Source organism: Dipodomys spectabilis, unplaced genomic scaffold, assembly GCF_019054845.1.
Source record: "Dipodomys spectabilis isolate Male_0828 unplaced genomic scaffold, ASM1905484v1 ptg000205l, whole genome shotgun sequence".
NCBI lineage: Eukaryota > Metazoa > Chordata > Mammalia > Rodentia > Heteromyidae > Dipodomys > Dipodomys spectabilis.
Window position 1 is genome coordinate 1,823,117 of NW_024870882.1, and position 25,097 is coordinate 1,848,213.

At 37.0% G+C, this 25,097-nt stretch overlaps 1 non-coding gene across 1 annotated transcript; it reads right to left on the reverse strand.

Moving 5' to 3' along the window:
* Window positions 1-19,084: 19,084 nt before the first annotated feature.
* On the reverse strand, window positions 19,085-19,190 carry LOC122122136. The gene has a single exon (XR_006150123.1). It is a non-coding gene; the product is annotated as a U6 spliceosomal RNA (small nuclear RNA).
* Between the last annotated feature and the right edge of the window lie 5,907 nt (window positions 19,191-25,097).

Consider the following 25,097-nt stretch of genomic DNA (forward strand, 5'->3'; position numbering starts at 1 on the left):
GGCTGAAATCAGGAAAGCAACTCCATTAGTAATAGCCCCACAAAAAATAAAATACCTAGGACTTAACAAAGAAAAGAAGGACCTCTATGATGACAACTTTGAAAACCTTAAAAAGGAAATCAACACCGAACTTAGAAAGTGGAAAAAACCCCCATGCTCCTGGATTGGATAGATCAACATTGTGAAAATGGCAATATTTCCCAAGGCTATCTACAAATTCAATATGATACCTATCAATATTCCAGCCTCATTCTTTTAGTAAAAAGAAGAGGCAATCCAAAAATTCATATAGAACTATAAAATACCTCAAATAGCAAAAACGATATTTAATGGAAACAACAGTGCTGGAGGAATATCAATACCAAATTTCAAACTCTTCTACAAAACCATAGTAATTAAAACAGCTTGCTACTCTCACAAGAACAACCCATAGAACCAATGGACTAGAAATGAAAACCCAGAAATGAGCCTATAGACCTACAAACATCTAATGTTCAATAAGGGAGCTAAGAAATTAGAATGGAACAAACACAATCTCTTCAGTAAATGGTGCTGGCAAAATTGGTTAACAACTTGTAGGAAACTAAAGCTACAACTTCATATATCATCCTGCACCAGAATGAACTTCAAATAGATCAAAGACCTCGGAGTCAAACAGACACTCTGAAAACATTAAAGAATGGAATAGGAGAAACAGTAGGTCTCCTTTGCTCAGGCTGAAATTTTCTTAATAGAGACCCAGAATTACACAAATCAAAGAAATGTTGGACAAATGGGATTTCATGAAATTGCAGAGCTTCTGCATGGCAAAGGACATAGCTAGGAAGATCAATTGAAAGCCCATTGATTGGGAGAAGCTCTTCACTACAACAGACAAGGATCTCAGATCTAAAATATACATGGAACTCAAAAAAATTAAATCCCCCAACAACAAATCCTCAAAGAAACAACTGCCAAATAAATAAGTGGGCTAAAGGCATAAAGAGAAACTCCTCTGAATATGAAAGAAGGATGGCCAATAGACCCAGGAAGAAATGCTCAATCTCTCTAGACATAACAGAAATGCAAATCAAAACAACATTGAGATACCACCTCACCCTAGTTAGAATGGCTATAATGAAGAACTCTAATAACAACAGATGCTAGAGAGGATGTGGGAATAAGGGAAATTTATTGCATTGTTGGTGGGCAAGTAAACGTTTTCAACCACTTTGGAAAGTAGTATGGGGGTTCCTCAAAAGATTCCACATAGAGCTCCCATATGGCCCAGCAATCCGACTTTTGGGTATTTACCCAAAAGGTCACAAACAAGACCATATTAAAGCTCCAGCACAATTATGTTTATTGAACCATTATTTACCATAGCTTAGATATGGAACCAACCCAGATGCCCCTCAGTAGATGCATGGATCAATATAATGTGGTATACATATACATAATAGAATTCTATGCCTCCATCAGAAAAAATGACATGCCCCACTTGTTAGGAAATGGAAAGACTTGGAAAAATTTATATTAAGTGAAGTAAACCAGTCCCAAAGAAACATAGGTCCCATGGTTTCCTTTATTTTCAATAACCAGTATATGTCTGAGACAAGCAGAAAAGGTCGGACAAGTTGGTGTTGGGTGAAATGAACCACAAGATAAGGATTCAATTTTTTTTGCTTGCGATTGTTTCTAACATATTTATAAGATGATTTCTATATTGCTTTGTATGTCCCTCCCCTACAGTATAGCCCCTGCTTTCACGGTATTTGATGGTATAATTTGTGGAGGGGAAGGGAAAAAACTAATCTTTTAACTAGAGATACAGGTGGACCCATTGCAACAGTGAGATTTACAAGTCGTTAGGTTGAAAAATGAACTTTACAGCTTTGATGGGGGTTGTGGGGAGGATCGGGTGGGGAGAGGGGGGTAGCATGGAAAGGAATGGGAAGGGGAAACAAAGAGGCAGAGGCGACAACAATGCTTGATAAGAAATGTACTCATTATATTGCCCATGTTATTGTAACTCATCTGTAAGTATTCTCAATATAAAAAAATAAACAAATAAAAAATAAAAGAAAAACGAACTTTACAACTTGCATGGCAAGGGTGGGGGGCAGGCAAAGGGGTGTCTGGAGAGCCCTGGGGGGGGGGGTGGCGCAGATGAGAACAGATGGGAAGGGGAAACAAAGGAGGAGGCAACAATGCTTGATGAATAATGTGCTCATTATCTTGCCCATGTAATTGTTACCCCTATGTGTGGTATTTTCACAAATAAATAGATAAATAAATAAATAAATACGAAGGAGACTCAAGGATGCTGAAATGAGCATATTTCCCATTTGGACTTTAATGGGATTTTTCTACAATCAACAAGATTTTCATCTTAACATAATAATTTCTAAATGTATTGCTACAGAATAGTTTGTAAATGTAATATTTAATACTATTGGAATACTTGAAGACAAAGTTTTACACAAAACTTTAAATTTCAGATAAACTGCAATATTCCAATAAATACATAGAAGAAATATAATTTAAAAATTCTCTGATCAAAGCAAACCCTGGCAGGAATGTCTGAAAGACACTTATCTGAAAACAGGAATTGGCACTGTGGCTCAAGTAGTAGAGGGCTCCACTTGAGCTGAAGAACTCAGGGATATGTTAACCCCCTGAGATTAAACCCCAGGACTGACAAAAATAAAATTTAAATAATTGAAGCATTAAGGTACAGCAACCAGACCCAGAGTTCAGGCCCTCCTACTACCACCACCAACAGCAACAAATTAAAGCATCAAACAACCTGAAGTTGTTGTCCAGAATAATGAGTGCGGCATTATCAGTTTACATGACTTAGTGACTTTAAACTTAGTTTAAAAGGGGAGGTGGTAGGCAATTTGTGTGTTTGCCAAAACCTGTAAAATTATTTTGTACTTTACCAAGGAGGAAGAAAGGAGGGAATGGGGGGAGGAGGGGAGGTGTTTTGTGACCTTGCCTTTTGGTTCAGTGATTGTTTTCTGGAGTCAAATTCAGAGACATTCTGCTTGCAATCCTAGTTTCATGGCGGTGGGGAATGAAGAAGCCATGCCCTGGAAATGGTTTTGTCATGTCCTTGGCCTAGTTCCAACCATCACTGGATAATCCAAGTCCCACTTCAGGACCAAGACTACTGATCCACTAGGCAGATGGACCTAACCACAGCCAGAAAAGACAAAAAATGCAATGCCAAGGGAAGCACTGGAATTCTATACCAAGAAGAGAGTTTTATATTATTTATTGTAAAAATAATATACAGAGGGTATACAGTTACATGAGTAGGGTAATGAGTACATTTCCTATTGAGCATTGTTACCTCCTCCTTTGATTTTCCCCTACTACCCCTTCCCTCCCCAACTCTCCAACTCCTCCCTCCTTCACCCCTACCCGACATTGTAAATTCATTTTTGACACAGTGTCCTGTACAACTCATCATCACAATGGGTCAACCTGCATCCCCATTTCAGCATTCTGCTATAACCTTTCTACTCCCCAAATTACAAAAATGTATACAAAAATGCAGAACACTTGAATCAAATACAATAAAAACAGGGATTATACCATGGAGGGATGAACTTACAAAAGAATCACATAGCGCATTATAAGTATATTAAAAACAAAAACAAGAAAGAAAAAATCACTTGTGTGTCTGACTTGGGATTCCTTTCACTTAATGTCATCTTATGTGGTTATACGTCCATAGCCTTTGATCTTCTATGCTTGTCCTAGACATGTACTAGTCCTTGCAAACAAGGGAAACCATGAGATGTATGTTTCTTTGAGCCTGGCTTACTTCACTTCATATAATATTTACCAAGTCTTTCCATTTCCTAACAAATGTGACAATTTCATTCTTTCTAATGGAGGCATAGAATTCCATTGTGTGTGTGTGTGTGTGTGTGTGTGTGTGTGTGTGTGTGAGTGTATCACATTTTCTTGATCCATTCATGAACTGAGGAGCATCGAGGTTGGTTCCATATCTTAGCTATGGTGAATAATACTGCAATAAACATGGTTGCACAGGCAACTTTGTTATGACCTTGTTTGTGATGATTTGGGTAAATGCCTAAATGCCCAAAAGTGGGATTGCTGGGACACAGGGGAACTTTACATGGAGTCTTTTGAAGAACTTCCATTCTGCATTCCAAAGTGGTTAAACAAGTTTACACTCCAAACATCAATGAAATAGGCTTCCTATTTAGCCACATCCCCTCCAACATGTTGTTATTAAATTTCTTGATTAGGGACCGGGAAGGTGGCTCAATAGTAGAGTGTTTTGCTTTGTATGAATGAGGCCCTCGGTTCGATTCCTCAGCACCACATCAACAGAAAAAAAAATAAATTTCTTGATTATAGCCATTCTAACTAGAGTAAGGTGCAATCGTAATGTTGTCTTCATTTGCATTTCTTTTGTGGCTAGAATAGTTGAGCATTTCTTCATGTGTCTAATGGCCATTTTTATTTCCTCTTCAGAGAAGTCTCTCTTTAAGTTAATAGCCCACTTAATTATCGAGCAGTTGTTTCTTTGAGGATTTGCTCTTGGCGATTTAATTTTTTGAGTCCTAAGTACATTTTAGATAAAAGACCTTGTCCGTTTTATACCTCGTGAAGATCTTCTCCCAGAACGTGTGCTTTCTATTGATATTGCTAGCTATGACCTTTGCCTTGCAGAAGCTCTCATGATTCATGCAATCCCATTTGTTCAACTTTTCTTTGATTTCTTTTTTTTGACAATTGTAATATGTTTATTACATACAGACTGTATCAGCACTTGGAATTTATAATTCCATCTCATCTTGTAATAGTAAATTACTTGTTTCATAAAGAGATGAATTAAGGAATGAATTTCTTAACTTACTTTTCTTTACTCTTTGTTTCTGGCTCTCTGTTAAGAAAATTTCGGTATGTGCTAATAAGCTCTAGAGTTTATCCTATTCCTTCATGTATTGTTTTCATTGTGTCCTCTTTTATTTTGAGGTCTTTGATCCATTTGGAGTTGATTCTTGTGCAGGATAATATACACGGATGCAGGTTTAGTTTAACAGGCATTTAACCAATTTTGTCCACACCATTTACTCAAAAGGCTGTCTTTCTTCCATTCTCTTTTTTTAGCTCCCTTGTCAAAGATTAGGTAGCTATCGGTCAGGGGGTTCATTTCTGAGTCTTCAGTCCTACTCCACTGGTCCTCAGGTCTGTTCTTGCACCAGAACCAAGCTTTTCTTATTACTATGGCCTTTTAGTAGCATTTGAAATTTGGAACTGATATTGCTCTAGTGCTGTTCTTTCTGCTAAGAATTGACAAACCTACAGCCAGCATTATATTAATGGTGAGAAGTTAAACCCATTTCTTATAAATTCAGGAATAAGATAAGGATGTCTGCTCTCTACACTCCTTTTCAACTTAGTATTAGAATGCTATCTGGGGCAATAAGATAAGATGTAATCTTAAAGGGGTTCCAAATAGCAAAAATGAAGTAAAACTCTCCCTCTTTGAAGATGACATGGTCTTGTATTTAATGAAACCCATGGACTCCATTCCCAAGTTACTTGAGCTGATCAGAAACTTTGGCAAACTAGCAGACTATACAATTAACCCTCAGAAAATAAAGGTTTTCCTGTATTCCAATAATGATAGAGTGCAGCTGATATTAGGAAAGCAACCCCTTTTAACTAGCCGCACAAAAAATAAAATACCTAGGAGTTAACTTAAGAGGTGAAGGACCTCTATGATGGGAACTTTAAAAACCTGAAAAAGAAAAGTAAAGCAGAGCTATGGATGTGGGAAACTTCCCATTCTCCTGGATTGGGAGGATTAACATCATGAAAATGGCAATACTGCGAAAGGCTATATCCAAATTCAATGTGATACCTACCAATATCTCAATGGCACTCTTCAATGAAATAGAAGAAGCAATCCAAAAATTCATATGGAACAATGAAAGACCCCAAATAGCGAAGAAGTTTATTGTGATTGTCATTTTGATTTGCCACCTTGATTCTACAAAGTCAATTATGAATTTTAACTTTCTTCCCTCCCTTTGGATAAAGCTCACAAACACCTTGCCTCTAGCTCCCAGACACTTAACTCTTAGCTCTGGACAATTGTTCCTAGATAGTGAGTTACTTAATTGTATTTTGAGTGCATCAAACATGCATATAAAACTAGCAAATTTTGATCTTATCAGAATACAGCCTTTTTTTTCCCTCTCAAATTTACTTCCTGATAGGCATTTTTATAGAGAATCTGTTTTCGTTTTTAAATGAAAGACTGGTAGGAAACTATGTTCATAATCTGGTCCTTCTCTCACACCACAACACCTAAAACACAAATTTCACAAAGCATTTATAAGAAATAATGCAAAAACCAAACATTGGGAATGCTCATATGCAGAACGTTTTACAAAACCCAGAATAACTCTGCTGTCTGAAGGAGGGGCTGTCTGTATAAATGAACAAACAAACCCAAAAGAGCAGCCAGGAGTACCAGACATGAGTGTCCCTGGCTGCTACTTCATGGACAAGATTCATGGAACGACTTCATGAGCCTGCTGGAGAGTGCATGGAGGAAAGTTTCCTTGCCAGCCTGAGTACAAAAGTTGGCTTCACCCTCCTGGGTCTGTCTTTCTTGTTTTCTCCCCACAGCAGAGCAGAATTGTCCCTTGCTCTAAGGAAAATAAATACTGTACCAGCCAATCTGCAGAGTAGCTTCTGTTTGGTCTGCACACCTTCCTAGGTAGGCGCCCCTTGCCCCCGGTGTGTGTGTGCTCCCAGGGGCTGATCCTCAGGGCCCAAGCCCATGGTGCAAGCATGTGTTAGATGTGAGTTAGTGACACTGTGTCATTCACACAGCATTATCCGGGTTGCTGCCCTAGCTGAACAGCAGGTGTACCCTGATCTTCTCCCACAGTCCCAGGAAAGTGGCTGCAATGGCCTGATATGGGCAGGCTGCCACTAAGATCCTACTTCACCAGACAGACGAGCATGCCAGATGAAGTGGCTGCCACCTGAATTATTAATTATTTTATGGAGCAGTAATAAACAAAGTGATACACATTACTGTATGATATGTAATACTATATCCTCGATTCTCTAGTCCAAAATCATTGAACTTTACATTAGCAAGAATGGATCTTATTGTTTGTATTCATAAGGCTGTAATGGAAAACTGAAATAAAAGTACAACAAAACACTTATCCATAAACACGTGATTGAATCACAGAATTTGAAAAAAATTGTATGTAAGTAGTGCAAATGAAATTATACTAGAATAGTAAAATACACACAAAATACATTACATTAGTTACATTCAAATGTAAAATAAATAATTACAGACAGAATTCCTATTGGATTAAAATATTAAAATGATTTAGAAGGTTGAAGTGATATAGGTTATATATTTTGTTTTTATAAAACTTATTTATATCTGCAAGTTCTGTTTATCTCAGTGAAGGAAAATGTTAGAAAGTAGATATTATATGTGGCACCTCTTGCTTGCAGGGGAGTGGCAATTCTTAATTGGAGTCCTGAGATGAAACCCACACCCAGCCCAAGTAGACCCATCAAAGTTCCATGTGGTGACTCTAAGGGGATCCAGGACACCGCATTGCTGCTGCAGCAGGTCCAGGACCTTTCCGGTGGGCTGTAGCCAACAAGGTTCCATTAGTGACCAAACCAAGCAACCCAGACTCAGGTGCCAAAGCCAGGGGGGAAGGCAGGGCAGACGCCAAGTCCTGCCTTCCATCTGTGTAGCCTACATTGCCAAGGCCAAGTCCTTTCCCCTGCTTTGGAGACCAACGACGGTAGGGGGTGACCCCATTGCCTCCAAATGGAGTATCCCTGGAATGGCACCCAGAGCTGGGCCCATGTGGGCCAGAAGGGCAACAGAGGAGGCCACACAGCAAAGCAAGAGGGGCTTCATTCCCTCGGTGCTGCAGCTGGTGTGCTGCAAGTCCAGGCTTCTCTGGCACTGATTGGCATATGTAGGGTTGGCCCTGTACCAGAGTCCACAAGGACCAGAAAATGGAGGTCCACAGATATGCTGAAGGGGCTCCAAGTTCCTGAGCTGTTGCAGCTGTCACAAGCCAGCTGGCAGAGGGGTCAACACATGGCTCCAGTACCCAGACCCCCTTAAAGACTGATGAGGTGAACCACGGCTGGGCAGCCTGGCCCCAAGGGGGCAGACAGCATCCCCAGCCTTCCTTTACCCATGGACTTTGCAGTGTACAAACATGGTGTCCCCCAACCCGCACTCACGGGGGCAGGCAGTGACCCCAGAATAGAGTCTCCCTAGGATGGGCCACGCACTCAGGAGTACAGAAGACCACTACCAGCACAGCTGGAGGAGGAGAAGGCAGCAGTGGCCTCAACTCTAGACCCATGGCTGCCAGTTCCTGGGTGAAATGGAGCAACTGAGACTGGGAATTTAGGTGGGAAGTGTGGCCATGACTCATCTGGCAATGCTGGGGAGCATGCACACACATCCACTCACTGCATATCCACTGTAAAGGAGTTGGCCACACATCTCAATGGGTGACCTGAGGAGTCACCCACACCCACAGGGACTACAGAAATGGAGTTTCACGTGGTGACTTGGAGCAATGAACAACTGGCAAAAACAAAAACAAAAACACAAAAAGAAAAACGAAAAAATCCAGTAAAACTTTTCATCAATGATAACCTATTATACGTTAAAAGCACTTTTAATTTCCTCTTGTATTATATTTTTGCATGGGCCCTCTGAATTAACCAGAAATCTCCAGGATTTTTTCATGCATTGTAATACAAATAAATATAGCTTCTATTCTTTTTTAATTAAGGGAAGTTGCAATTATTTCCTTCCATTGTTTGATTCATGAAAGAGAAATCCTGAAGTAAACACCGAACCAAACTCAGCATATCTTCTGAACTGCTCACAGAAGAAAGAGAATAAGATGACTGAGCAACAGGTATCACCCATATTGTCACTGTGCTAGCTGTCTCTGATTAGAAAATAATCCTGCCATGCACATGCAAATCACTAATGCAAAATGTTTTCCAACAATTCTTGCTGTTATATTGCATTTATCTTCCTCCTCCTGTCTCCTCTCCTGCTCCTCTTCCCCAGGGTCCTGTTTCCCTCTTCCTTCTCTCCTACCTCTACTTTCTCCCTGTCCCCTTCTCTTCTCCCTCCTGCTATGCCCTTCCTCCTCTCTTACCCCTTCCTCCTCCTTTCCTTTCCTCTTTCTCTTACACTTTCCCTTCTACTTTTTTATGGTCCTGGGGGTTGGACACACACTAAGCAGATGCTCTCCTGCTCGCTACAGGCCTCCAGTCTGGACTTCATTTCAATGACAATCTATTTCTTTGGTGCAAACCCAACAAAGTCTTTTGATTCAGGATTTAATTCATTGTACATATTCTACACCATGAATATGTGCTACTTCATACAGTGTGGATAATAGGTTTGGATTATGCTTTGGGCTTCAGTTAAACACATCTGAAATAATGTGTTTGAAGGCAATCAAATTTGATCCTGTTACTCCCACATTAATGAACTGATTACTTCATATCTTGCACAACTACTTCCATATTGCTCCCAGTTTAATGAACTGTCACTTTGTGGTAGCACCCACAGTAACACTAACCCAAGGATTGCTGGGGATCAGAAGATTAAGTCCAGACAGGAAAATCCATGAGATATTTATCTCAAAATAACTACTAAAAAGCCAGAAGAAAGCCTGTGCTACGTGGTTTAGTGCCATACTTCCACAGAATAAGCTAACGACAAGGCCTAGGCCTGATTTGAACACCTGTGGTGGGTGCATACACACACACACACACACACACACACACACACACACACACACACACACACACACACACACACACAATTTCCCAGCTAGAGCAATTATCTGTTTTCCCAATAACATATCTGAGTTCCAATCTTATGTGTTTGGATATTTTTGAAAGTTTTATCATCAACTTACAAAATTACAGATGAAACAGAATGCTTAGAAATTAATTCATGGCACTATAGTCATCTTACACACACAAACACTCACACACACACACACACACACACACACACACACACACACACACACACACACACAATGGAATTATATTCACCCATCAGAAAGATGACTTTTCACCAGTCTAAGGAAAATGAAAGGTTTGGGAAATTATATTAAGAGAAAAGAGAAAGGAATGCCGACTCAGAGCAATATAGGTTTCATGGATTCATTCGTTTATTGTAGCTAGAAGATACATACAAATCTATAAGTAAACAAGTATTGTAGCTAGAAGATACATACAAATCTATAAGTAAACAAGACAGATTCTACCTCGTCCACTAGAATGGCCATTACTAAGAAAACTAACAATAGCAAACGCTGGCATGGATGTAGCCAATTGGGAACTCTATTACACTGTTGGTGGGAAATTAAACATGTTCAACCACTGTGGAATGCAGTACGGAGTTTCCTGAAAGAGTAAATATAGATCTCCCTTAAGACCCAGTAATTCCCCTCATGGGCAGTAATCCAATAAATAACAAACAAGCTCACATAAAAGCTACCAGCATAACCATGTTCAGGGCTCAGGCCCAGAGTTCAAGGACTGGAAAAAAGTTACCACTGCTGGTATTTGTTTCTGCAAACATGAACCGTTTTATATAAGATACCAAATCAATCTATTTGCAGTAGCTAGATTAGGACTTAAATGTAGTGGGTGATAAAATGGCTCCTTTGATGAATGTTAGGAAGAGATGTAGGTAATCCATGAAAGGGAGATTTTGTTGTTGTTGCTGTTCGAGGGGCTTGTAGTCTGGACTTGGGCACTGTCCCTGAACTCTTCAACTCAAGATGAGTGCTCTAATACTTGAGGGACAGTGCCACTTCTGGTTTTCTGATGGCTAAATGGAAATAATAGTCTCAGGGTCTTTCTTGCTCAGGCTGGCTTTGAACCATAGTCCTTAGATCTCAGTTTCCTGAGTAGCTAGGATACAGCTGTGAGCCACTGGCACAAGGTAAAAATGGGGGATTTTTAGAAAAGAAAATCCACCTCTTCACCTGTGTCTAAACCTCAGATACTACTATTAGAACACTTCACATTTACCTCATTTCATCAGACATTTGTAAATTTTCTCTTTTCCTTCATGTGGTAATACTGCAGTCAATATCAACTCAGCTGGGGGACTGGATCAATTGTGTGGTAATTGCTAGCAGCTAATTTAAGAACTTTTACATCAAAGGAAATGAAACCCGCATTTGGAATAATTGTTTTCTCTTTTTATTACAAATCTGTGCTTGATTACTTCCTAATGTGATATTAGACTTCCTAATAAAGTGATGAAATTTTCTTTCTTTTCAACCTTCTCCCACATGTGGTCAAATACTTTAGAATTTAAAGATTTGCGCTGATAATTCATTAAGCTGACTTTTAAGAAAATGTGCATTTCTGGAATTTGGTATTCTATCTTGTTCTTACATGCACAAGCTTTCTATGATTTATTTGTTCTACAAGGAATTCTACTTTCCAATCTTTCAGTGACCAATTTTAGTCTCTGATCAGTCTTTCTGATCCTCTCTCTGGAGTCTCATGTGAGTCTGCCTCATAAAAAATATATTAGTTATCAACTAAATGACTCTCAGCTTCTGTTTTTTGCCTGACTTCATGTAGGCTGTGATAGCAACCCTGCCTGGCTGTGCTTACTGGAGTCTGTGTGTGTGTGTGTGTGTGTGTGTGTGTGTGTGTGTGTGTGTGTGTGTGTGTGTGTGTGTTTTGTTTCAGATATCTAGGATTACTATTCAAGTTAGAAGTTTCTCTGGACCCCTGTGATCCACTGGCCTAGAGTCAATGGGTTTTTCTCCTAAAGATACAAAGAACAACTGATTAAATTCCTGTTAATTGTCTCAAAATGAGGCAATCAGGCATCCTTGCAAATTCATCAATAATGCTTTCTAACCACTTACAGAAGTCGTCTATCAAGATGGCTGTTCAAGGTTGACTCTGAAAAAAGTTCATTTCCAAGTAGGCACCATAAAGTAGATCACATTCCTGGGATCAGACATTTGGAAGGAAGGGGAACCTTCCTTCCTTCTTTTATGATCGATCAAACCATAATATTCTTCAGTTGTGGCCAGCCTGGGACACATATTCTCAAGAACATTCTGTTGTGTAAAAGAGGACCAACTTTCAAAATAATGGTGTAAATACTTGTCTACTACAGACTCATTTATCTTGCTTTTATCTGTTGTTATTTTCATTAATTCAAACAGATGGATAATTTATATTGGGATTAGACAACGTATTAATGGACTAAACATTCACTTTACTTTCATATATCCAATATAGTACACTTAACCCGTAATGGACAAATAAATCCAACTCTAGAAACAATGTCAGGAATATAAAATAAGCCTTAATACGTATACTTTGGCACACATACAACATCATCTACTCAAAAATTCAGTCTCTCTGTAAATATTTGGTATGTAGTAATAAAAATTCAATTAATGAATATGACTTTTAAGAATCATCTGAAATAGTCCTCGTGTATATAATTTTATAGATGTCACCTAGGCAAGAATTTAACATGCATGTAGAAATCAATTTTCCACAATATAAGCTATATGAGAGGAGTCATACCCTCGTGTACTATGAGGTGTGAATTTTACCACAGTGCTGAACCCTTCCAACTAATACCAAGTATCATGTGCAATAATTTATTCTTTGATGTTAAGATGAGTGCTAAGTGTAGAATACACTTTGAAGTATTACATTAAATCACAGAAATGAAGCAATAATGATATGTTATTTGTTTAAATTCTTATGCTTCTCAATTTTACAATTCATAAATATATTATTAAAATTATTTTCACTTTCTTTTCTATAGCTGCTGAAATTAAAATTATATATTAAACATTCAATATTAAGAAATTAATAATAAGTAAACTATTATTAAAATGATATGCTATTAAAATGTGATTTGAATTATACTTCTAAAAAATTGTGATGTAAACAAGTCAATAGAATTAAGGGTGCTCATTTTAAAACTTAGCAGCTTGTTATTTTTTTTATTTTATTTTTTGGGTCCGATTGTGGGTCCTGAACTCTGGGCCTTGGCGCCATGCCTCAGCACTTCAGCTCAAGGCTAGTGCTCTACCACTTGAAATAGAGCACCACTTCTGGTTTTTTTCTTTTTGATTATGTGGTGCTGAGAATCAAACCCAGGCCTCAGGTATGCAAGGCAAGCACTCTACCACTGAGCCACCTTCCCAGCCCAGCAGCTTCTTATTTGTTTCCTAATTGTGTCATTTGTTATTCTTGGTCCAAGTCATCTCTTCATCTTAATTGTTTAGTTTTCTATTTTATCTCTATTGGTTTGCTGATTGTGTATTTTGTTTTTCCTTTTTAATGACTGACATGAGGCTGAAAATCTGTATGTTAGTTTATTACTTGCTATGTTAATGTAAAATTACTGCTTTCCACAGCTGTTCTACTCTATGATACTACAGTATTTCCCCCACTCCCATCTCCTGTATTGCTGCTCTCTTATATTTTTTTTTATTTAAATTTTATTGTCAAGGTAATGTACAGATGGGATATAGTTACATAAGTAAGGTAATTAATTTATTTTTTTCTAACTTGTTACATTTTCCCCTATTTTTCTCCCTCGTCATTCCTAACGCCCCCCCAAGATTATTTACAACATATTGTCTTGTGAGTACTACTGTTGCATAGGTTCCCCCTTTGTCCTTTGTCTCACCATTTTGTTTTATTTTCCTTTCCCTTCCCTAGTTCAGATCAACATATTTAAAATACCCAGGGTATCAAAATCAAATACAGTGACTACAGGGGATAAACCATAGGTGGGGAAAACACAAAAGGATAAAAAGAAATCACATAGTACATTAAGAAAAACAACAACAACAAGCCGGGCGCTGGTGGCTCACGCATGTAATCCTAGCTACTCAGGAGGGTGAGATCTGAGGATCGTGGTTCAAAGCCAGCCCGGGCAGGAAAGACTGTGACACTCCTATCTCCAATAAACCACCAGAAAACCAGAAGTGGCGCTGTAGCTCTAGTGGTAGAGTGCTCGCCTTGAGCTGAATAGCTGAGGGACAGCGCCCAGACCCAGAGTTCAAGCCCCACGACCGACAAAAAACAACAACAACAACAACAACAAAGAACATGTCTTGGAGTTCATTTCACTTGGAATCACCTTATACGATCATATGTACTTAGCTATTGAGCTATTCTGCTCATCTACTAAGATTATCCTTGATGTACACAATAATGCTCCCCTATTACCCAGTTATCCCACTTCTGGGCATATAACCAGGTGATCACAAACAAGGCCACAGTAAAGCTACTACTGTGTACCACAGTAATATTTACCAAAAACGACACACACACACACACACACACACACACACACTCACACACACACACACAAACACAGGTATACACACATGGAAAAATATGCTTCCATTATAAAGAATGTGACCACCACATTTATAAGGAAATGGAAGATCTTGGAAAAATCATATTAAGTGAAGTACTCCAGACTTAAAGAAACATAGGTCCCATGGTTTCCCTTATTTGTAATAATTAGTTTACATCAAGGATAATCTCATGTATTTTAATTTGACATTTTGTTCTATGTTGAGAGTGCAACATTATTGCTATATTGTTTGTTATTATTTCTGAAAATCGGCAGGTATACTTAAAGAATTACATTCATCTTATCCATTATAGAAGGAAGAACAACTAAAAGAGTAACCACTACTAGGAAGAACAACTCCTACTTACTTAGATATATTCGTATGTAAGGCCAATGTTGTCCCCTGTATCCTCATGTTGTACATTACAACTCTATACCTGGTCATAATGTATATCTAGTATCTTATGCAGTGTGAACTAAATGCCCCAGAAGTTCCACTTTGCTTTACTTTTTAAAAAAAAAAAATTCTGTCTTACTATTTGAGGATGGTGTGTGTGTGTGTGTGTGTGTGTGTGTGTGTGTGTGTGTGTGTTTACAAAGATCAGAACATAACATTTTTCTTCATTTCGAATACATCTTTCAGGTCATTGTAAGTTGTGGCTAATGGGAGAAGTCTCTTGTTATTTTAAGGATGAAACAAAAAGATATTTGTGCATGTACCACAGTTGTTTATTAGTATATTTCAACACTGAACTTTGATTTATATCTTGGCTGTTGTTGTGAATAATGTGAATAACAATGAACTACAGATATATTTTCGAGTTACCCAGAGAGAAATAATCACATGATTGGTGGTTCAGATGATATTTCAACTATGATTTCTTTAGAAAACTGCATACTACTTTCTACAAGGAGAATACTAACCTGTATTTTGACCAATAGTGTAGAAAATTTCCTTTTCTTCACACTCTCACCAACATTATTACCTTTTACTTAAAAGGTAATAAAGGCCAAGTTTTTACTATCTTCAGTACCCCAGACTGTCTTAAGACTGAAATCCGACCTCCTAAATGCTTGGAATTACAAACCTTTACCACCACACCTGGTTCCTTTGATTTTTTTTTTTGATAAGAGTTATAATAGTTATAAAGTAGTATCATAGTAATTTTGAATTACATTTCTCTAATGACTTCTGCTCACAAAGCATTAAGCCAGCACAGAAGTTGTATTAAACACAACTGGTAAACCCACTGGTAATATAGAGGGGTTTATGGAAAACATGTCTATTCAAACTTTTGTCCATTTTAAATCAAGTTTCTTGTTAATCTCATCTTTAATCTCTGTATACAAAAATAATTAATTCAAGGTAGTAAAAAAGAAAAAATTAAGCAACTCCTAACGTTTTTCAATTTTCAATAACATGATATTGCTTAAATCATTTTCTGCTTATAATTGAGACTATACAACAATTTAGTTAGACCTGTTACATAGCTATATGTATTTTATTTATTTTACATTGATGGCTCTTTCCAAAGCCTGCATGTCTAATTTTGGTTTCTTTCAGTCTTAAGTAGTTCAGATTTCAATCTGAAGAACAAATGGAAGTAAGCAAACAAAAAATTACAGTTCTTCTCATCTGATAATGCCTCTACAAGAATGAGAAAGAGTTCAACATTCTAAGAACCCTTAATTCTTAAGATAAAATTCGTTATAATGCTAATGTTATTACCATTTCAGTGTTGGAAAAAATTGTAATTAAAGGAAGTAAGTGCATGGCCCAGGACACACAGTGTGGAAGGAGATGAGTCAAATTTTCCAGAAGTCTTTCAGCAATACAAAAAGGTAGATAAATTCTCTCCATTCTCTGATACTCTCAATTCAATATTCATATTGTCCAAGGAATAATAGCATAGCAATTATTGCCCATGGTGATTGTTTTCTGTTACATTTTGTCTTCAACACAGACTGTGTTGGTGACATTGGGTTATCATGCACAGAGCTGAGCTTATAAATTATGGTCCAAAGTCATGCAAATTTCTTCTGTCCCATAGTTCCAGTATCGTTTTTAAAAAGTACTAAATATTTTAAATATCATCACTTATTGTATTTTAAGAATTCAAGAATGAAAAAAATCACATATAATCAATCCAAAATGTTTTAAAACTAGGAGATGATAAAACAGGCCCCTGTGAAGTAAATTTTCTTCTACTTTTAAAATTATTCTGAAAGCCTTGTGCTGGTTTGTTACACCTGTAATCCTAACTTCTTGGGATACCTACTCAGGAGACTGAGATCTGTGGATAACATTTGGAAGCAAATCAGGGCAAAATAAATTCATGAGATTATTTTTCAAAAATTTTAATGAACCAGCAAAGGGCCAGGAATGGAGATGTAGCTCATATAGTAGCTCACCAATCTAGAGAGAAAGATGTAGCGAGACCTTGAAGCCCTGATTTCAAACTCTGAGCATGCCAACATGCAGGAATGCACACACACTCACTTTTTCAAAATATCTTCATATCAGTATTTTGCATTAATTTCTTTGTTAACGATATTATATGGGTAAAATAGGCAACATAAACTTCCATCTCAAAACATTTTTGTACATTTTTGTTGTAAAAATACTGTACAGAGGGGTTATAGTTACATGATCAAAGTAATAAGTACATTTCCTATCAAACATTGTTACCTCCTCCCTTGTTTTCCCCCCACCATTGCTTCCCTTCCACCTCCACCTACACTCCTCACACTCACAAGGCCCACCCAATGTCCCCAGCCTAAATTATAAAGTTCGTTTTTCAAAATAATGTCTTGTGCATCTATTGTTATACAATGGGTCAAACTGTATTCCTATTTAAGCATGTTGTTTTTTCCATTTCCCTCCCCAAATTAAAGAAGTGTATATACAAGATGCAGATGCACCAACATCAAATAAATTGAAAACAGGGGTTATACTCTTGGGGAGGATACATATAAAAAAATCACATCGTACATTATAAATATGTGAGAAACAACAGCAAAAAAGAAAAACCACTTGTGCCTCTATCTTGGGGGTCATTTAGCTTAACATCAACTTATCTATCATATACACATAGCTTTTTCAACTTTTCTGCTTATCCCAGACATATACTAGTTATTGCATATAAGGGATACCATGGGACCTATGTTTCTTTGGACTTGGCTTACATCAGTTAATATAATTTTTTTCCAAGTCTTTCCATTTCCTAACAAATTGGGCAATGTCATTCTTTCTGACGGAGGCATAGAATTAATATATATACATATATATGTATATATATGTAATATGTGTGTGTGTGTGTGTGTGTGTACACACATATACACACAGAACATTTTCCTTTTTTGTTTTTAAGAGCAACTTAGTTTTCCACCTTCATCATTTTTTCAAATGTTTTTATTGTGATTAAGTGGTTACATAAATTCCCAAATTTCACAATATTGTGGGATAGTGATGCTTAGTTAAAGTCACAAACACATTCTAACTTTGATGGAGCAAATTGTCTATCATGGTCTACAACATTTATGAGTTCTCTGAGCTTTGCAATAGAGTTATTTCTTCCATATGTATACTTCATTTGTTTTGAAATACGTACATTTCTTTGTTTTGCAGAGCATCAGCTGTTCCCTCTTTCCCACTTGTTCCCTCCTTCCCTTCAGTGACATTGAGTTGCTTATTTCATTTTGGTCAATGTCCATTGCAGCTGATGGATCCAGCTGTTGTATGTTTTTCCCTGATTCCCTCTAGTTCTCTGTCGTCTTCCTGGTTTCACTTCAGTGTGCACATTTGATCAGCAGAATGGGGTTATTTAGTAGTGATTCAATCAGATGAGTGGAAGTCCTTGGTTTCTTAAGTGTTGTTAATTTTGTCATATCACCTTACATTTTGGATTTAAAATCCACTTATCACAGAGGCCATGTGCTGTTTGTCTCTTTGCTTTTGGCTTACCTCACTCAACATGATTTCTTGTAGCTTGATTGATTTCCCTGCTAATGTCATTATTTTGTCCTTTCTAATGACTGGAAAATATTCCGTTGTGTATAGTTACCACAGTTTTTGGATCCATTCATCTCTGGTGGGACATATGGGTTGTTTTCATATCCTGGCTACTGTGAACAGTGCTGCGATAAACATGGAGGTGCATGTGTCCTTGAATATTGGTACCTGTTGTTGAGGATAGATGCCTAGAAGTGGTATGAGTGGGCCATAAGGAGCGTCAATATTTAGCTTTCTGAGGACTCACCAGAGTGCTTTCTAAAGTGGTTGTGTAAGTGTACATTCACACACACACACACACACACACACACACACACACACACACACACAGAACGTTTTCTTGATCCATTCTTCTACTGAGGGGCATCGGGGTTGGTTCCATATCTTAGCTATGGCAAATAATGCTACAGTAAACACTGCTGTGGTGGTTGTTTTAGTATGGACTTGTTTGTGATCATTTGGATGAATGCCCAAAAGTGGGATTGCTGTGTAATAGGGGAGCTCTACGTGGAGTCTTTTGAGGAACCTCCAAACTACTTTCCAAAGTGGATGAACAAGTGTACACTCACACCAAGAATGCAATAGGCTTCCCTTCTGGCCACATCCCTTCCAGCATCTGTTGTTTTAAAAATATGGAACGATTCACTAAGTTGTGTGTCATCCTTGTGCAGGGACCATGCTAATCTTCTCTACATGTTCCAATTTTAGTGTATGTGCAGCCAAATTGAGCACAGAACATTTTTTTATATGTAAAGTGTAATTGATTTTCCTAACCTAGACAATTCAACACAAATAAGTTAAAAAGAATTGTGAAATTTTAGAACCATGTATTTCTTACATAAGCACACATTTAAGAATAAAGTCAAGATTGACATGCCAAAAACAAAATAATTCCAGATATTTGTTGTTCATGAGATGTGTAGGAAGAGGAATTCAATTATTCTACACAAGGCACCTGTCATAATGATCATTGCAGCAAATGTTAAGGTTTGTTAAAAGTTTTAATGTTTTAAATATGTTTCATTTTTGGATTTGCTTAGATATGGCAAAATCAAGACTGTTTGCAGGTCATAAAATTTTTCGATAAAGTATATAATTTTTCTGGTAGCATGTACTAGTAAGTATGTACATTTCATAGTTTATAGAAACTTTACTAATGAGAAGTTGCAAAGACTGTGTAAAGAAGCAGAGTGAAGAGGTAAAATTTTAAGTACACAGTTTCTGTTAAACCTTTAGGGCTCCCTTACGTTTTATGTTTGTGATGAACAAATAATGATATAAGACACATACAAATGGTGAGATGAACTATAAATAGTAATCTTAGTGGGTAAATTTAAAAGCTACTCATAGCTTTATCCAGTTTTAAATGTACAAGAATATGAGAAAATAGTAAAATCTACTGTATGCACTTCAAATACTGAAAACCCTGGTAATTGTTTTCTTTTTTATTTTAGTAATCATTAATATTTAATTATTGTTTGCTTTATTTATAGCATTTTTTCCTTGTTGTAATATAATACAAATTTTTGTGAGTAGTGATTAAGAGGTACTTTGAGAATATTATTGGGATGGCCATACCATATTTCATAGGTGCATGTGAATGTACAAAGAGCAAAACTAAAAACAAAATATTGATTAAAAATTTTATCAAGTAGAGTCTGAATCAGGAGTGTTGATAAATGTCCACACCTAAATCTTAACCCTAAGCTGAAGTAGTGTTATTACAGAATTGAGGCTACAAAATTGTTTTGTTTTGTTATGTTTTGTTTTTTTTTGCTTTGGTTTTGTTGGTTGTGGGGTTTGAACTCTGGGTTTTGGTTACTGTCCCTCAGCTCTTCAGCTCAAGGCTAGCGCTATCACTTGATCCACAACACCACTTTCACATTTTTCTGCTTATGTCATGTTGAGGAATGAAATCCAGGACCTCATGCATGCAAGGCAAGCACTCTACCACTGAGCCACCTTCACAGCACCTGAGAAACTGTGATTTAAAAAATCATCTGAACAATATTTGCTTTCTGCTTTGGATTATATAATGAAATATGTGAACACATTTTTATATTTTTACAATTGTCATACTTCTAAATTTATACTAACTGCAGCCAGTTTATCCTTTTCAAAGTCAAGAAATATTTCTGAGAGTTTGCTTCTGTGAAGAATGTTTTTGCATTTATAATTTCTCCTGTGTAATTTTTATTTTTTATCAAAATCATTTTATATTTTATGTTGATGAGTTATCATACATCAAATACCTTCAAATGTATATGTAGAGTCTCAAGATAGCAATATGAATATTCTCGTAAACCTCTTGTTTATCTGTTACGCACTATAAGTATTATGATATTTTTCTCTCTCTTTCACTCTCTCTCATTTCCGCTCTTTCTCTTTCATGCTCCTTGTCTGCTACTTAGAATTTCTGCTGGTCTACTATTATCCTTCATGGTCTACTGGTTTTGTGGGAACACGATAGGGACCATCAGTTACCCTTGCATTCTTTAAGAGTTATAATAGTGACGTGAAATTATTCTTTGCCATTCTAAATGGCAAAACAACAGATCTAGGCATTCCTTTTCACTTTTAGTACTATTATAAATTTTATCTCATACGAATCATTGAGACTGATAAGATACTTTTAGCCTGAGTCCTAAAAATTCTTTTTCTTTTACAAACAACCTTTTTCTTTTATTATCAGTAAGTAACAAAAACAACGCTATCCTATGGAACGTAGCCTGAAGTTGTTCACAGGGATGAAAAACAAGGTAATGGGGGAAGTGAGTACAAAGGATACCCCTCATATAGCACAGATACTTAGAGCAGTTTATCATGTACACTTTGTGATAAGGACAATGCGCTGGGAATTCTAGATTAAATCAATGAACACCTGATATATATGAACATATATTTATGTTTGTATATTTATTTATATATGCATATATGTGTATATCGGCCCATATATATAAACATGAATGTTACTATACACACAAATACACACATACGTACACACATGTACACATGCACAAATGGAAAAAGACACATATATAGCAAACACAAGTTTTACTAGTTGTTCAATATGCCTTAGACAGACTGCTTGGAAATAAATGTGTTGAAGATGTATTTGTCTCTAAGAGTTCTTTTACCACTCCTCTTATCTCTTCCAACTTGTAGGTTTAGAGATATTCGACTTGAAAAATGCAGTACAAGTGATAGCAAGTCACTCAGAAATCTCAATAAGTATAGGTCATATGATGTCTCCCTGCTCCCCATGGAATGCTTGCTCTTGTAGACACTCTCAACAGCCAAATTAGTAGAACAATATCCTTGTTAAGAATAAAGTTATAAGGCTTTAAATGGCATCCTTCCGTGGGCTCTTTTCCAACAGCCAGCATCAATTCCTAAGCAGATGAGTGACTCCTCAGAAGACGAGCGCAGGTCAAAATTTAACCAAACCATATGAAATGTCTAAAGTGAGAAATGCTGACTGAGGTTGTGCCGATGTCCTGGCAACGAAAATAAGAAAAATGAAAGTTTTTTAGGTATTAAAATTTTAGAATAATTTGTAACCTGTCAATAAATGTGTAGAACACAATTATACTAACTCACAAAAGATGATGTGCATTTCATTTATGTGCTTTTGGACTTGGAAAGTGTTTTTAAGTGTGTCTACACAAGTAGAATCAGCATGAAACAAGCCAGCATTTCTTCATTTAAGACACAAGGAAAGGATACAGGTTGTCCCATTGTATCAATGAGATTTGCAAGATAATATTAGAGGGGGATGTATGGAGGTGTTGGGGATGTGTGAAGGTAAGGAATAGTAGGGGAAAAACAAAGGAGGTTGTAACAATGCTCAATAAAAAATGTACTCATTACCTTACTTATGTAACTATAACCTCTGTGTACAGTATCTTTACAATAAAATATATATTAAAAATGCACAAGGAAAACTTACTTATAGCAAGTTGTATTTGTCACTCAATATAAGTAAGGTATTGGTTTTAGGAGCACAGGCATATTAAAATTTTGCAAACTCAAATTCTCTACATAAACACAGTTTATTATTTTCATTAGAATCTGCCCACAACCTAGTACAGTGTAATTTCTGTGAAAAATTTTACTACATTCTATGTTTGTAATGGAAAATAAAGTATTTTCACTATCAACAGATACAAATTTATCTTAGATAATTTTTGTCTGCATTTTGTGGATGGAATTGTGAGAGCTAATTTGAAAAGCACAAATTTAATCACCAAGAGCCGTCTTCAAGATGTAACAAAGATCTAATACAGCATCATTGAATGGTATGGGACTCTAAGGAGAAGTACTTGAATTGAAACATTATCAGAAAGTGTAAGCACACAAAGACTATTTAGAAATGCAGCTGCTAGATTTCTCATGGAGAGCTTTTATAACATTTGTGAAACACAAGTCAGAACCTCATGGAAGTGTAGACAATTTTCCTTCACCTTTCTGTTAATCTTGGTCATTATCAATCATAATATAGCTAATCTAGAATAATCTATAATAAGAAAATGCTTATGAGAAGTGGGGGAAGATGGTGGAGAAGAAGCTGGAGGCTAAACAATCTCTTACATGGAAAGCTGTTTTAGTGTCCCAGTGAGTGAACAGTACTAGGCTAGAGTATCACACCCAGTGTGCCATCACAGTACAGAGTTTTGCTAGAGAGGGAAAATCCAGGGAAGGAGACAGATCAGGGCAGTTGCTGTAGCCATGGCTGAGGCAGCTTTGGTGGTGGCCATAGCCAACCCGCCATATCTACAACAGAGAGGGTCCAGGACAAAGGCAGCAGACACATTGGATGAGCAGATTCAACTCAACAACAGCAACAACTTAAAAGGAGCAAATGAATTAAACCATCTTAACAGGCCCATATCAAGCATTGAAATAGAAAAAGCAGTAAGAGACCTCATGTCTAAGAAAAGCCCAGGACCACATGGATTTACAGCAGAATTCTACAAGGTTTTCAAAGCAGAGCTCATACAAATACTCCTCCAACTCTTCAATGAAATTGAAAGAGAAATCTCAGGACCAAACTAATTCTATGAAGCCATCAAAACTCTCATCCCAAAACCATGCAGGAACTCATCAAAGAAAGAGAATTATACACCCATTACTTTGATGAACATTGATGCCAAACTTCTCGACAAAATTTTGGCCAAACAATTCAACAATTCATCCAAAACATTACATACCATGATAAAACAGGATTCAGTTCAGGGATCCAAAGATGATTCAATATACACAAATCAATTAAATAACACCACTTTATGATGAAGTTTCTGGATAAACTAGGAATCCAGGGAACATTCCTCAATAAAATAAAGGCTGTATATGACAAACCTGCTGCCAGCATTGTACTTAATTGTCAAAAAGTAAAGACATTTCCTCCAAACTCAGGAACGAGACAAGGATGTCCACTCTCTCCACTTCTCTTCAATTTACTATTAGCATGCCTAGCTACAGCAATAAGAAAAGATGAAAACTGAAAAGGGATCCAAACAGGGAAAGATGAAGTAAGACACTCCTTCTTGCAGATGACATGATCTTGTATTTAAAGAATCCCATGGATTCCACTCCCCAATTACTCATGCTGATTCAAAACTATGGCAATGTATCAGGGTATAAAATTAACCCTCAAAAATCAGTGGCTTTTCTGTATGCCAACAATAAGAAAAGCGTGGCTGCAATCAGAAAAGCAACTCCATTCTTAATAACCCCACATAAAATAGAATACCATTGAATTAACTTAACCAAAGAAGTAAAGGATCTCCATGATGAAAACTTTGAAAACCTGAAAAAGAAAATCAAAACAGAACTTAGAAAGTGAAAAAACTCCCTTGATCCTGGATTGGAAGGATTAACATCGTGAAAATGGCAATACTTCCCAAGGCTATCTACAAATTCAATGCAATACCTATCAATATTTCAATCTCATTCTTCAAGGAAATAGAAGAGGCAATGCAAAAAGTCATATGGAATGATAAAAGGCAATGAATAGCATAAGCAATCCTTAACAGAAAGAACAGTGCTGGAGTAATATCAATACCAAATTTCAAACTCTACTACAAAGCCTTAGCAAACAAAACAGCTTGTACTGGCACAAGAACAGACCTCAGGACCAATGGAATAGAATTGAAAACCCAGAAATGAGCCTACAGACCAATAGATACTTAATCTTTGATAAAGGAGATAAAAAATAGAATGGAAGAAAGACAGCCTCTTCAGTAAAAGTGCTGGCAAAATTGGTTAATCACTCATAGAAAACTAAAGCTATATCCTTATATATCATCCTGTACCAAATCAACTCCAAATGTATCAAAGACCTCAGAGTCAAAGCAGACACCCTGAAAACATTACAGGATGGAGTAGGACATACCGTAGGTCTCCTGTATAGAGGCGGAAATTTTCTTAATAGAGACCCAGAAGCACAACAAATCAAAGAAATGTTGGGTAAATGGGATTGTAAGAAATTGCAGAGTTTCTGCATGGCAAAGGACATAGCTAGCAAGATCAATAGAAAGCCCATTGATTGGGAGAAGATCTTCGCTAACCATACAATAGACAAGGTTCTCATATAAAATATATGTTGAACTCAAAACATTAAATCCCCCAACAACAAAT